A 14,976-nucleotide genomic window follows, 5' to 3' on the forward strand; every position below is an offset into this window, starting at 1 on the left:
ACCTCTTGTGACAAAAGTCGCTCTAACGCTAGAAGGAGCAACTGCTTCTTCTCTGGATCTCTGGGGACACTTGATCTGAGGAAACGAGGAGAGGGAAATTCTTGGAACTCCAGCTTGTACCCTAAGGTTACCGTGGAGATTACCCATCTGTCCTGGAAGTCCAGGAACTGTAGCAGTCTTCCCCCCTCTCGAGCGAGCGGGGGCGCCCCTTCATGAAGAGGCCTTGGTGTCTTGTCTAGTAGTCTTCTTCCCCCAGGACTTTGTTTGTCCCTGGGGTTGACTCTTGTTTCTTGACCCAGACGGAGGGAGGCCGTCGTGACTGCCTGGAGGCAGATGCCCCTGGCGCTGGGGAAAGAGTCCGTTTGAAAGAGGGACGCTTACTCTTCTTCTTAACAAGTAAGAGAGTGCTTTTCACACAGGAGATTCTCTTGATATAGTTATCCAAGTCTTCTCCAAACAACCTTGCACCACGAAAAAGAAACCCAGCCAACAGCTTCTTACATGATGCTTCGGCTGACCAACTCTTCAACCATAAGATTCTACGCAAATGCACCAACTCAAGTGAAAGACGAGAGGTTTGCATGATAGAATCTCTGATGGCGTCAACCACATAACATAAGGCCGCTGGAAGGTTAGCGAACCCCTGGGCCTGCTGTTCAGGTAGAACTTTGATGACCTGCTTAACATGGTCTCTTAAGTATTGACAGACTCCAATCGCTGCTACTGCAGGTTGAGCCACTGATCCTGCTAAGGAAAAAACATCCTTCAATAAGGATTCCATCTTTTTATCCACAGGATCTTTGAGCATCTGAGCGTTGTCTACAGGACAAGTCAGACTACTATTTGTAGAGGAAATGGCTGCATCAATGGCCGGTATCCCCCACATTTTAATACATTTTTCTTACATAGGATAAAGTATTGAAAACTTTTTCGGCGGAAGAAAACGTTTATCTGGGTGATCCCACTCAGAATAAAGTAGCTTTTCAAGTAAATTATGAACAGGAAAAGCATGTGCTGTTTGAGAAGGTTTCAGTGACCCCAAAGAAGAAGATTCCTTAACTGATTCAGATATGGGCAACTTAAATGTGGAGCGGTTCAATCCAGTAAGGATCTGTACTAAGACTTTCTCTTCTTGGGAAGCCGAAGAGGGTCCCTCTCCACCTGATTCCTCAGAAGAGGAATCATCCGTCCCATCCCGATCCTCTGAAAGAGATTCTTCTCCTTTATCCCAGAGCTCCTCTGTCTGAGGGTCTTGGGAAGCAGAGGAAGGCCTAGTGCGCTTTCTTCCACTGAGTGAAGATGTAATCACGGCCATTAATCTTTCCTCTAAACCAGTAATGGCTGAGGAAAAAACCTCTTGTGTAATATATACAGGGGCTGACGTGCGAGAATCAGGTGTAGCCCCTGACCCCAATGGCTCTCCCTGGCTAGCCGTCCCTGGCCCCTCAGGGGGGGAGGATGCTGCAGACAGGGGGTCCTCAGAACCCGACCGAGATCCCCTAGTTTCTCTGGTTCTGGGGGTATTGGAACCTCTTCTACCCATAGTGCAAAGCAACAAGGTGGAGGTATCCAAAATGAACAATGACTGCTGAGCGATGTAGTCTGGCAAAAGCCTTGCTACCAAATGCCCAGTCTGGTGTTACTTTAGTAAATGCAGCCTAGGAGAATGCCTGTGTCCCACCTTACATGTGACTGTCAGCTCTGTGTCCCTCCAAAGGCTCAGAGCACCTGTAAAGTGTGCTTTAAATAGCCCTGTTTCTGGCAATGTGGGCGTCTGAGCACGCTGACGCTGTGCTGATGCCCCGCCCCCCCCTAGTTTTTTCAGAAAAAACGCGCGAGCCGCTTCCGGGACAAGCATGGAGGAAGGCTGGGGGTGGAGGGGGAAGGAGAGAGGCTTGCAGAGATGGAGCCTGCACGTGCAATGGCGGCGGCAGTGACAGTGCGGTGTAAAAACCGCCTTACAGACCTCCCGCGGCCTCCCCCTAGCCTGGGGGGAATATCCCAGAGGAGAAAACCCCCCATCCCATCCTACCTGGAGCCGGACGGAGGAGCTTGTGCAGCATCAAACGCTGAGACAGAAATCAGGATGAGAAGGTATGTGCTCTTGGCAGCCCCTGGTGGTCACAATAGGCATATCATGCAAGGAGAAACCTACTAGAATTCAAAATTCTGTGGGATCTGCTCTTACCTTATCCAGCCACAGGATTCTATATATACAGACCCAATCTTCACCTCTCATGGTGGGCTCTGTTTAAAAAACCGTCAGAGACTGGGGCCCCCTACGAATAGGGGGATCCTGCAGTTCTGGCCCTGTAAAGCACCCAGCCAGAAATAAGGTGTTAAAGACCCTTTTCTGATATGCGGGGTCCAGCTCTCTAAAAAGAAAAGCGTTACAGGTAAAACCTTGTTTCTTCGGACACGAGGCCCGGGTACCATCCAATTCGGCCATGAAAAGACACTTTGAACGGATCAGGTTCGCCTGGCTTGCCCCAGTATAGGATATCAGGATATTCCCTTTGGAGCTTCAGCACAGGACATCTTTACACGTCCAACACCTAAGACACTGGCGTAAAAACTGAGGTATCCCTCTAAGGGGAGGGATTATATAGGGGGTTGAACTTCCTGATTAGGGTGTGACCAGTGTCCAATATCTAAAGGTACCTACAAAACCCATCAGTTATTACTGTGGCTCTGTGTCCCGTGATGTCCGAGAAAGAAATTGGTTTTACAGGGGCCCCACGACAAAGTGTATGAATCCCTGGTGTGCTGTAGAGATGGGGACATGAAGGTAAGCATCATTGATGTCTACAAAAGATAGAAAGCCTACCTGGTGAAAGGAAGCCAAAACATCACAAACATCCCCCACTCTGGAATGTGGGGGTCCAACCTTCATGACAAGGGAAGCTTTTCCAAGGATTTGGCAGTTTTAAGTGCCAGACCTTGCAGGTTGATTGGAAACCAAGCTTTGGGGGGGGGTTGGGGGAGGGTCTTGACAAGGAGATTTAGAAAATGTCCCTCCTCTTTTTTCACTCCTTCCAAGTCAAAAAGAGTGATTAGACTCTTGCCACCAGTTGCATCCTTGATAATAGTATCAGGAGCTGGTTGAAGAGAAGTCCCTCAAAAGCCATGCAGTACCCACAAACAACAGTAATGCCTGAGCATATAATCCAGTATCAGGCACTGATAGTGGCGTGCACAATGAAAGTTACTGGTGCTTCTCTGGGCGTGAATGCATTGGAGACAGAAGGTGTATCAGAGGCCATCAATTAAAGTTGTGGACCGCTATGCTGTGGATTGGTGGTTAGCTGTGCTTCATTAACCTCTTATAATGTGGAGGTTGGATTTTGGTAAGGGCTCTGTGTTGTTGGTGGGAATCTCTCACTCAGAGGTGCAACAATCAATCAATTGGTCATTTAAATGTTTTTTGCACGTTATATATTTTTTGAACTTTAATATTTTTGACACTTTATACAGTATACTGAAATTGAGGTTATTTGAATTCATATGCATATTTACACTTTATTTATGAATTGATGTCTATATGAATTAACGCACAGTAAGCAGCTTATGGTTCTATGAATTGTGTTTGTTGTTTTCTGCTCTTTTATATGAATTGAACACTTTTAACACTTTCTGTGATGATTTAACGGGACAGCGCACATTTTATGTTTTGTAGTTTATTTGTATACTGTATTCAGATAGAGGAGGTAGCTGCAGTCTTGCCCATAATGTGAACACCAAGCACAAGGTTTTTCTTGTTGGTTTGCAGTACATTATCCTGAGCTGGTCTACAGATTTTTTGTTTGCCCGTACCCAACCCTCCAGTAGGTGACAAAATACCCCAAAGGTTTAAGATTGCCTGTGCCCCCCCAATGAACAAAAAATAAATAAAATTTACATTTATGTGTTATATTACAAAAAAGTGAAGAGTTGATTGAACAATTTGAAGTAAAAATAAATAAACTAGTTGCGCTAAGAGTAATTTCTCTGTAATGGAGAAGAGGTCAATCACCTTAGGACACTAAGGCTGAAGAAGTGGGTTCAGGTTATAGGGGGAGACCGAGGGGGCTTGTCTTTAAAAGCGTTGCTAGTGTGCAATCACCTGAAGCTATGAGCCTATAACCCATTAGGAAACAAATCTTTGTTCTTAGGTTTATATACTTTAAAGCTGAACTCTGGCATAAGCAAATATTGAGGAAAATTAACAAAGAGTTGTGGGGAAGCACAAGCTTGCACCACTCTTCTAACCTTAAAAAACAGAACAGATGCCGCTCCAATTTAACAAAAGGGGTGCAAGCATCTTTGTTAATTAAGAGTGATTAGTACTTCTGCCATGTCTGTGACAGGCAGCACAGATAACATGAGAGCTGGAGCTACATGGTCCAATCTCTCTGCCATTACTTCAAGGAGGAGGGGGGTTGTTAACCCTTCAGGCTCAGTTTGTGTATTGTAATCTGTGCACAAACAGAGAGGGGGATGTGAGCTGTCTATTAACGGCTCACATCCCATACAACAGGTCACACTTGATAGGATTCTGTGGCTGTAATGGAAATTTGTAAGTTCTGTATATAATTGTATTGTATTTTGTATGTATCGCACACTGCCCTCACTGTGCACACAGCACTAATAATGTTTTCAGTACATGTTTACATTCTTTTGACTCCTGATTAGAATTAGCCTGCCTATGTAACGCCCCTTGTTACCATAAACGTACAATTGTAATATTAATGTGATACCTACGTAATCATGTGCATAAAAACCTTCAATTGCGTCATAATAAGGCAGAACAGTTATTTGAAAAGATGCTGAGCGTATCTTTTGTGTCTGTTCCCTACTGCAGTAGTTATTATTAATTTGGAACCACTAATCAATATGAGGATAGGAGTTGCCTATCATCAATTTAACCGAGTCAGCATGGCGAGCTTTGCCTTAGGAGGGGATTCCAGGTGACCCTGAGTATCCGAAACGAGGAGCTTGAGACGATCCGGGAATTTCTGATAATCAGCCGGCTGAGGTAAGCCTTTTGCTTACATTTGAGTTATCAGACTTCCTTGATTGGTAAGGTATTTTCGGGACAAAGGGTACCTATTTTACTCCCCTTAATCGAACTGTATTGATTGGTGGTTATATGTTATGTTGTCCCTGTCTATTGTCCATTGGAGTGTTATAGATTAGAAAGGGAAGAATAGTGCTGTTCACAGGTATATGTAGTAAATCTGCTAGATAAAGTAGTTTAGAGGCAAGAGGGTATGGGCACACGTAGAGAAGATAGAGAAGACTGGCCAGTCATTATGGGCATCAAATTAAGTAAGGGAATGAAGGGTAAGAGACCCTCAAAAATGCCCAGCGCAAGAGGAGCGCTATATATGAACCTAAGGTGCGGTTCCGCCTATACTGAGCCCCTAGATTAATGGTTAGAGTGGACATGTATCCACAATGGGTAACTGGGTTACCAATGGCCATAGGGACTAAGAATCATGCAGAGTAAACAACTAGAGAAACAGCTATCTATGTGAGCAGGATGGATCAAGGGTAACACTAGACAGAAAGGGACATTTTCATGTTAAGTTGTGGGATGAATTTGGGGTCAGGCACTACAACTAGTAAAAGTCAGAAACAGAGAGATGAGAGGTAAAACAGAATACTTTATATGTTGTCAGAGAGGGAAGATGGGATGAGCACTCTGGCTGCCCATCTGATCATAGAAGCTAGATATAAAAGATATCTGAACAAAATAAGGAATGCAGAATTTATGCAGGGAAATATTAAAGAGTTAAAAGAAAGTGAGAGAATGATATGCATGTGTTGTGTACAAATGGGAAAATGTAAGCGATTTTAGAGAGATATTGGTGTATGCGTGTGCGAATGCTGGGACCTTTAGTTCTATTGCTTGTGTGTGTCATGTACGCAGATGTGACCCCCTCCTTTGTGCTCTCCTGAAAGAATGTCCCTGAGAGGTCAGTGATAAGCTGGAAGGACACCATGCCAATTCCAGTTTTTTAGACACAACATGTGCCGGGTTAACGAATCTAATGGTAAACAATGTGATCACAATTATTTTTTTAATCTGTTTTCCAAACATGGTAAAATGAAGGTTACATTTAACCGTGTATTACACAAATTGAATATCCTTTGATAGTGGAAACACTGCATTTAAAAAAGGGAAATTAAGTAAAATTAAGTAATAATGAGTATTCATTTCTAATATGAGTTTAACAATTTTATTAATAATATAGATATGTTGAAACTGGTTTAGACAACCTTTGGTTGGAAATGAAATTCAGGTTAATGGGGAAATTTGTAAAAATTGGATTAGTTTAGATTAAGATAACAATTTTGTAATTTTACATTTATACAATAAGCCCTTATTGAGAGAAAACGATTAAGATGAGGTTGTTATTTGGAATAAAGCTGCCACAATATTTAACAAAGCCAAGATGAATGGGATACATAAGAAGTTTTTCTACAAAAATGAAATTTCAAGGTTCTTGATAATAACTTGATGTGCGGTCCATGATGTGAGAGTAATAATAAATAGAATTTAAATATACCAGACCCATTACATCAAGTCCACACACCCTGTTAGGATAGATGCCACCTGCAGCCAGTTTGTTTTTTAGTTTTTGATGCTTTCTGGTGCATCATACAGATTCTTGGTCCTTTTGTTTTTATTTATTTTTATTTTTGAAATCCAAAGCAGAATGTGTGGATTGTGAAATGGTGTGCCCCTTTTTCTTGTAAGTACAGTGGTATAAGCAGAAGAATATTTTGGATTTATGGGCATCTCTCCATGACCGCAGGGTGTTGTTATCATTTATTATAATATTGCCAGGAAGAAGTTGTCTTTTGAAACATGAAACTGGAGTTCTTACACAAATAGCATGATAGAAAACAAGCCATTGTAATATATTTATGCAAGCTGGACCCAGTAATAAATGGTTCACCCCGATATATCAGAGCTGTAGCTTTTATGCAAAGGTGCTATTAGACAAAGTTAGATATTGTTTTGGTCAAACATTTAATTTTTAATGGTCCGACATTCTGTGCAGCAAATATACAGCTAACTAAATGTTTGTCTAATGAAAGGTTTAAAATATGAGTTTGTTTATGTACAAATATAACAATGAAAAATGCGTACATTTGAATCCAGCCACCTTATTGCCTCTATTGGAAGAGGCTGGAGACAAAGGAAGACACGTGTTAAATTGATGTAGAAATCAGCTGCTGTGAGCCCAGTGCAGGACACACTCCCTGAAGACCCAGATATTAAATTTTTTGTAGATTTGAGTATGCAGTTAATCACCCAGAAGGATACTCTGTATTCAAAGTCATTGGATCCTTTTTCCCCAGCTCAAGAAGCAGAGCTCCATGTTTTAGCAAAGCCTGTGAGCTATAAAAAGAGAGTGTATATTTATATAGATAGTCGAGATATAGAGAGCTTTTGGTTCCATTTAAAGGGCCAGAAGTTTGTTTTTACTTCGGCAGGTAAACCAACCAAGCATGCCAAGTTAATTTGATCGGCTGTTTTCAGCCTTCCAGGTTCTTTTTTTCAGCCTTTCAGGTTCTTGCTGAGGTAGCCATATTAACTTTAAAACTCACACATGGAAGCAGACCAGGTGACTAAGGATGCTGCATTTACAGCCCCGGACACTTGATGGGTCTGTGCAACTCACAGATTCCACCCTAGTTCTGGCCCAGTATAGCTGGGATTAATAATTCAACTTTAAGGACCCCAGAACGAGAAGAACAAGTGGTCCACAGGGGGTAACTTCTTATGAAACAGGACTTTGGAAAAGGTGATCATTTATGTCTGCCAGCCACTCTTTTCCCTCCAGCTTGACACATGAACCGAGTCATCAGTCACAAAAAGTTATGGCTGCCTTAGTAAATGAGCATGGGATAGAGCCAGGGTTCTCCACAGTTGTTTTTATAACATACCACTTCTTGTTTTACCTGTTACCAAAGGTGTTACCAAAAGCTGAACATCCCTTCCAGAGATCACAAAAAAGATATATCCAGATGCCCAAGTTAGGATCTTACAAGTATGCATTTTGTCTGTATGGACATGTTTTTTGGATGTCCAGTGGCAAATGCTACTGCAAAGGCCACAGTAAAAAGCGTTATCAGAAGTAGTTTGTAAGTACAGAGTGCCAGAAAGTACAGAGAGTAACAGAGGAAATAATTTTTTATAGGAGAGTCCTTACTAGAAGTTTTGAGGTTTTATTTTTACACCCCCACTGTCTACAATGTAGTGGACAAAGTAGAGTAAGAAACTAGAAAACTTTTGCCTGAATGTTTTCTTATATTTTATGAAGCCCCTAAGGGGGATGTTGGACTCTCTCCCTATGAGATTTGGTTTGGGAGTGTGTTACTCACTTGCTTATATTTTGTCTCAGCAGCTGAAGTCCTCCATTTGGATCTCACAGAGAATGTTGCTGATCTTTTAAGGTTTTTTGACAAACTCATTTATGTGTTTTCCCCCCAATTCCAGATCCTAAAAGTTTGGAAGGATCTAAAACTAAAGCCAGGTGACTTGTGGATTGTTAAGAGACATTTATATATAAGGAAATGTTTGGAGACTCAATACAGCATCTATTTCATGTACAGTTTTTGCAAAACTTGAAGGAAAAGTCACCTGGATCCACACCAGACACTGCAAAAATTACTAAATTAAAGAAGTCTCTGTGTTTGATTTGTTTCCCTCTTGTGATCACAGTCTAGGGTACTTTTTGATTCAATTACTTTAATTGTAAGGGATATATATCTATATATATATATATAGATATCTATAGATATCTATAGATATCTATAGATATCTATAGATATCTATATATATATTTTTTTTTTTTTTTTTTTTTTTTGAAAAGTAGTTCAGCCATGTTGAAGTCATATTTGTCTTTTGTACGTCTGTAAGTCAGCATGCCAACAATTCAGATAGAAGGCCATTATGGCCACAGGAGTGTACAGCCAGTACTCTGTAAATATGTCTTATCAATCATTTGTTTTTCACAATGAAAAGTCATTTGGTAATGAAAAAGTTGCTCAGCTATTATTTTCTCCACAATGGAGTTTTTGCCTCTTTGGCCAGGACTACCTTCACCTAAGTGTGTGGAGGTTCCAGGTTAAAGGTGATAGCAGGTATGGTTAGTGATCAAAATATTGATCAAAAGAGGGGAGACTGTAAAGGAAATTTGTAAGTTCTGTATATAATTGTATTCTATTTTGTATGTATCGCACACTGCCCTCACTGTGCACACAGCACCAATAATGTTTTCAATACATGTTTACATTCTTTTGAGTCCTGATTAGAATAAGCCTGCCTATGTAACGCCCCTTGTTACCATAAACGTACAATTGTAATATTAATGTGATACCTACGTAATCATGTTCATAAAAACTTTCAATTGCGTCATAATAAAGCAGAACAGCTATTTGGAAAGATGCTGAGCGTATCTTTTGTGTCTGTTCCATACTGCAGTAGTTATTATTAATTTGGAACCACTAATCAATATGAGGATAGGAGTTGCCTATCATCAATTTAACTGAGTCAGTGGCGTTTTTTATATGGAAAACTGCCGTGTGTTCCCTCTGTTAATTAGGCGCAGAACTGTGCTAGTTTCACTCAGGAATAGGTCAGTCTACTTAGCTAATGTGCCACGCACCACTCCTGACAGTTTCCTGCACCTTTATAATGGTGCTTAAAGCAGAACTTCACCCTAAAAAAAAAAGGGAAGTCCCAATTTATGCCCTCTTTCCCCCTCCCCATCTGTTTTTGGCACTTTTTGGAGGGGTGGGAAGCGGGTACCTTGTTTCGACAGATACTCGCTCCCACTTCTGGTCGGATCGCTATGGGGGGAGTTCTCCCTCATTGCCTGCAACCTTCTGGGAAACATCACAGGTCCCAGAAGGCTGCGGGGCCATTCACAAAGCACAGCGCAGGTCGCCCATGCGCAGTGGGCAGCTGGCTGTGAAGCCACCAGCTATCATAACTGGCTGCCCAAAGTAAACACGCCGACACCGGGACTCAAAGACCGGTGAAAAAGCAGTTTGGGTGATCACAACGCTGGACCCCTGGATAGGGAAGTGTCCTTGTATTAAAAGTATTTGTAGCTGCTGACTTATTTTTTTTAATAAGGCTGCAGAACCGCTTTAATTCCCTGGATTCTCTAAATACAAGAGGCATGGGTAATCTTAATTCATTTCTGATGTGCTTTATATATTTTTTCCAGATGTGTGCAGTAATGTAGCTGTTCCTCTGTGCAGGGGACAGCTCTCTAGTTTTCTGTAGGTAGCCTGTAGTGAATGGGCATGCAAAGCCCCTTTCTTTTCTCAGCTTTGCTCTCTGTACAGGATATGAACAGCACAGTTATTATATCTCTATAACTTTTAGAAGGTAATATTTGGGTTTGTAACGATATTTGGTGCAAACAAAGTGGATTTACAGTGCCTTGAAAAAGTATTCATACCCCTTGAAATTTTACACATTTTGTCATGTTACACCCAAACGTAAATGTATTTTATTGGGAATTTATGTGATAGACCAACACAAAGTGGCACATAATTGTGAAGTGGAACGAAAATGATAAATGATTTTCAACATTTTTTACAAATAAATATCTGGCATGCATTTCTATTCAGCCCCTTTGGTTAGTTCAACAAGCCCCCTTGGTGAACTAACAGCATCATGAAGGCCAAGGAACACACCAGACAGGTCAGGGAAAAAGTTGTGGAGAAGTTTAAAGTAGGGTTAGGTTATAAAAAAATTCCCCAAGCTTTGAACGTCTCATGGAGCACTGTTCAATCCATCATCCGAAAATGGAGAGTATGGCACAACTGCAAACCTACCAAGACATGGCCGTCCACCTAAACTGACAGGCCGGGTAAGGAGAGCATTTATCAGAGAAGCAGCCAAGAGGCCCATGGTGACTCTGGAGGAGCTGCAGAGATCCACAGCTCAGGTGGGAGAATCTGTCCACAGGACAACTATTAGTTATGCACTCCACAAATCTGGTCTTTATGGAAGAGTGACAAGAAGAAAGCCATTGTTGAAAGAAAGATTCACCTTCCAGCAGGACAACGACCCTAAACATACAGCCATAGCTACAATGGAATGGTTTAGATCAAAGCATATTCATGTGTTAGAATGGCCCAGTCAAAGTCCAGACCCTAAATCCAATTGAAAATATGTGGCAAGACTTGAAAATTGCTGTTCATAGATGCTCTCCATCCAATCTGACAGAGCTTGAGCTATTTTGCAAAGAAGAATGGACAAAAATCACTCTCTAAATGTGCAAAGCTGGTAGAGACATCCCCAAAAAGACTTGCAGCTGTAATTGCAGTGAAAGGTGGTTCTACAAAGTATTGACTCAGGGGGGCCGAATACAAATGCACGCCACACTTTTCACAAATTTATTTGTAAAAAAAATTGAAAACCATTTATCATTTTCCTTTCGCTTCACAATTACAGTGCCTTGAAAATTTCAAGGGGTGTGAATACTTTTATTCACACCCCTTGAAATTTTCCACATGTTGTCATGTTACAACCAAAAAGGTAAATGTATTTTATTGGCGTTAGACCAACACAAAGTGGCACATTATTGTGAAGTTTTTACAAATAATTATGTGAAAATTGTGGCGTGCATTTGTACTCAGCCCCCCTGAGTCAATACTTTGTAGAACCACCTTTCACTGCTATTACAGCTACAAGTCTTTTTGGGGATGTCTCTACCAGCTTTACACATCTAGAGAGTGACATTTTTGCCCATTCTTCTTTGCAAAATAGCTCAAACTCTGTCAGATTGGATGGAGAGCGTCTGTGAACAGCAATTTTCAAGTCTTGCCACAGATTCTCAATTGAATTTAGGTCTGGACTTTGACTGGGCCATTCTTTTTTTTTTTTTTAATCATAAAAAGTTTTATTGTGTCATTTGTAGTAAATTACATGTTGCATAGAAAAATAAGAAAAGGTAAGCAGTTCTCATATCCAAAATTATGCAGAATGTAAATCAATAAAATTAAACCAATGACACAACATAAAGTACAATGACATATCTTTAAAAAGAAAGAAAATGAATCTGTGCTGAGTGGGCAAGGTTGAACCCTCCCCCACTCTACACAGCAAAACCGGGGGCCAACAGGCCAAACAGTAAACAGGAGCGTTCATAATCTACCTGCTCTCGTGGGATTTCCCCCTCTACGATCATATGTACTGAGGTTGAGTTTACCTGATAAGGTAAAACAGTAGCAGACTTTGTCCTTATGCTCTTCCAAAGGGTTCGAGTCAGCTTTACACCTGACCATTTTTTTTTTTTTATATATACCTGTAGCAGCCCATGTAAAACAAGTTGCAGGGGGTGACAGCCCTGGAGTTTCCAACCAGGCCTGCCATATGGAGTAAAATTTGCGAGTTGCATTTCTATGCTGATATGTTAGGTGCTCCCTGACAAGGATGTAATTGACCTGTTCCACCCATTGTTTTTTAGTAGGAACGTGTGGGGAGAGCCAGAATCTGGCCACTAACTTTCTAGCAAGATAAAATAATCTGATCACTGCTATATTGGTGGGTGAGGGATATATTTCTTCATCAATAACTCCTAAGACACAAACAAGGGGGTCCAATGGAACCCTAACCTGGTAGACTGTGGAGATAACTTCAGTTATTTCAGCCCAGTATCGGTGTAGTTTGGGACAGCGCCAGATTAAATGGATTAGAGATCCCTCCTCCCTACTGCATTTGGGGCACAGAGGAGAATCTCTCCTTCCCCAACGATGCAAATGAATGGATGTACGCCCTATGTAACAAGAATAAATGCCTATGCGATTGTGAGACTGATGTGATTGGCCCAGATTGCAAGCATAATTCCCATGTTTCGTTAGTTATCTCCCCTAGGTCCTCTGTCCAGCCCCTTCTACACGGTAGGGCTGCGGGGTCCTGTGTGGATGCTAGTAAGCTTGAATAGATATGAGATATCAGGCCGTTTTTCTCCTGTCCATAAAAAATGTCCCTTATCAGGGAATGACTAGAGCAGGGGTCCTCAAACTTTTTAAACAGGGGGCCAGTTCACTGTCCCTCAGACCGTTAGAGGGCCGGATTACAGTTTAAAAAAAAAAAAAAAAAAAAAAAAAAAAAAACTTTGAACAAATTTCTATGCAAATTGATAGTGTCGACGTAAATTGTATTCTTTGAACACAGACACTATATTCTGGCATATGAGACACACGGCTCTTTCCTTGTACTGCATGAAAAAGTAATCATAAGTCCACTGTTCTTTGAATATCCTACACTCCGAGTCAATTTTTCTTTTTCTTGACATCATTGTTTCCTAGGGTTTCCAAACAGCTATTAGTAAAATACCTATATATATATATATATATATATATATATATATATATATATACACACACACAGCGCTACAAAAACAATATACCAGCAATAACTTTGTCCACACAGAGACATACAGACTGCACTGCCCATCAATGCAGTCTGATCAGTGCCCATCAATGCAGCCCAATCAGTGCCTGCCTCACCATCAGTGCAAGTACCCCCCTCACCATCATTGCAAGCCCCCCTCACAGCCTTACTGTGCCAAACAATGTCTCACCAGTCAGTGTGTGCGCACATCGAGCATCTCCTGCTGCTGTGTCATGGCTCACTGCATAGGCATGCGCACAGGGTGTGCCGGGTGTGCCTGGGCACACCCTAATCACCCCATGTGCATTAGTATTATCCAGGAGCAGCACCAGGTGGGTGGTTGGGGGTGCCAGTGACCAGTGTAAATGCCCCATTATATTAAAGTCTAGGTTCAACCTCAGGAACACGTTACACCCGTATTTAGGGTGTACCATAATATGCTCTCAATCAACTGTCTCCCACCATCAGAGCCCCCTTTCTGTGACAGCAGGTGGCGTTCATGTGTGTTTGAACTTTGGCGTGCACACCCTAATGCAATAGGCTGCGCACACCTATGGCTCACTGTGAAAAGTTTGGGCGCGCTGTGATAAAAGTCCCGCCTTCCTCCTACCTAAACCAGCTCGTGTGATAGACAGAACACTGCCTCTATCACACAAGCTGGTCTAGGTGGAGGGTGGGACTTTTATCACAGCGCGCCCGAACTTTTAACAGTGAGCTCCGTGACAGAGCAGTCTCCTGCTGTGTTACAACCAGCCCGGCCTGTCGGGAATCCGGCCCTGGGTGGGGTGGGCCAGATAAATGTCCTCGGCGGGCCGCATGTGGCCCGCGGGCCATAGTTTGAGGACCCCTGGACTACAGAGTATTAGTGTAGATACACGGCCCTGAGCCTGGAGAGCATGTCTCAATTGGAGGTATTTGTAGAATTGGTGTCTGGGTAAATTAAATTCTATTTGGAGGTCCATGAATACATTTTGGTTATATAGTTGGGAGATATTGCAAATACCAGCCAATCTCCATATTTGGAAACTTTCCAGTTTGCATATTTCCGCAAGATTGACTGGGCCATTCTAATACATGCATATGCTTTGATCTAGCCCATTCCATTGTAGCTCTGGCTGTATGTTTAGGGTCGTTGTCCTGCTGGAAGGTGAACCTCTGCCCCAGTCTCAAGACTTTTGCAGACTGTAACAGGTTTTCTTCTAAGATTGCCCTGTATTTGGCTCCATCCATCTTCCCGTCAACTCTGACCAGCTTCCCTGTCCCTGGGGAAGAAAAGCATCCCCACAACATGATGCTGCCACCACCATGTTTCACGGTGGGGTCGGTGTGTTCAGGATGATATGTAGTGTTAGTTTTCCGCCACACATAACATTTTGCTTTTAGGCCGAAAAGTTAAACTTTGGTCTCATCTGACCAGAGCACCTTCTTCCACATGTTTCTGTGTTCCCCACATGGCTTCTTGCAAACTGCAAACGGGACTTCCTATGGCTTTCTTTCAACAATGGCTTTCTTCTTGCCACTCTTCCATAAAGGCCAGATTTGTGGAGTGCACGACTAATAGTTGT

At 42.1% G+C, this 14,976-nt stretch overlaps 1 protein-coding gene across 1 annotated transcript in view; it reads right to left on the minus strand.

Moving 5' to 3' along the window:
* The window catches only part of ADAM9 (ADAM metallopeptidase domain 9), a 197,473-nt gene that overhangs the window by 18,501 nt on the left and 163,996 nt on the right, over positions 1-14,976 (minus strand). The gene's annotated exons all lie outside the window — the stretch shown is intronic.

The sequence above is a fragment of the Aquarana catesbeiana genome, linkage group LG03 (genome assembly GCF_042186555.1).
Source record: "Aquarana catesbeiana isolate 2022-GZ linkage group LG03, ASM4218655v1, whole genome shotgun sequence".
Taxonomy (NCBI): Eukaryota; Metazoa; Chordata; class Amphibia; order Anura; family Ranidae; genus Aquarana; species Aquarana catesbeiana.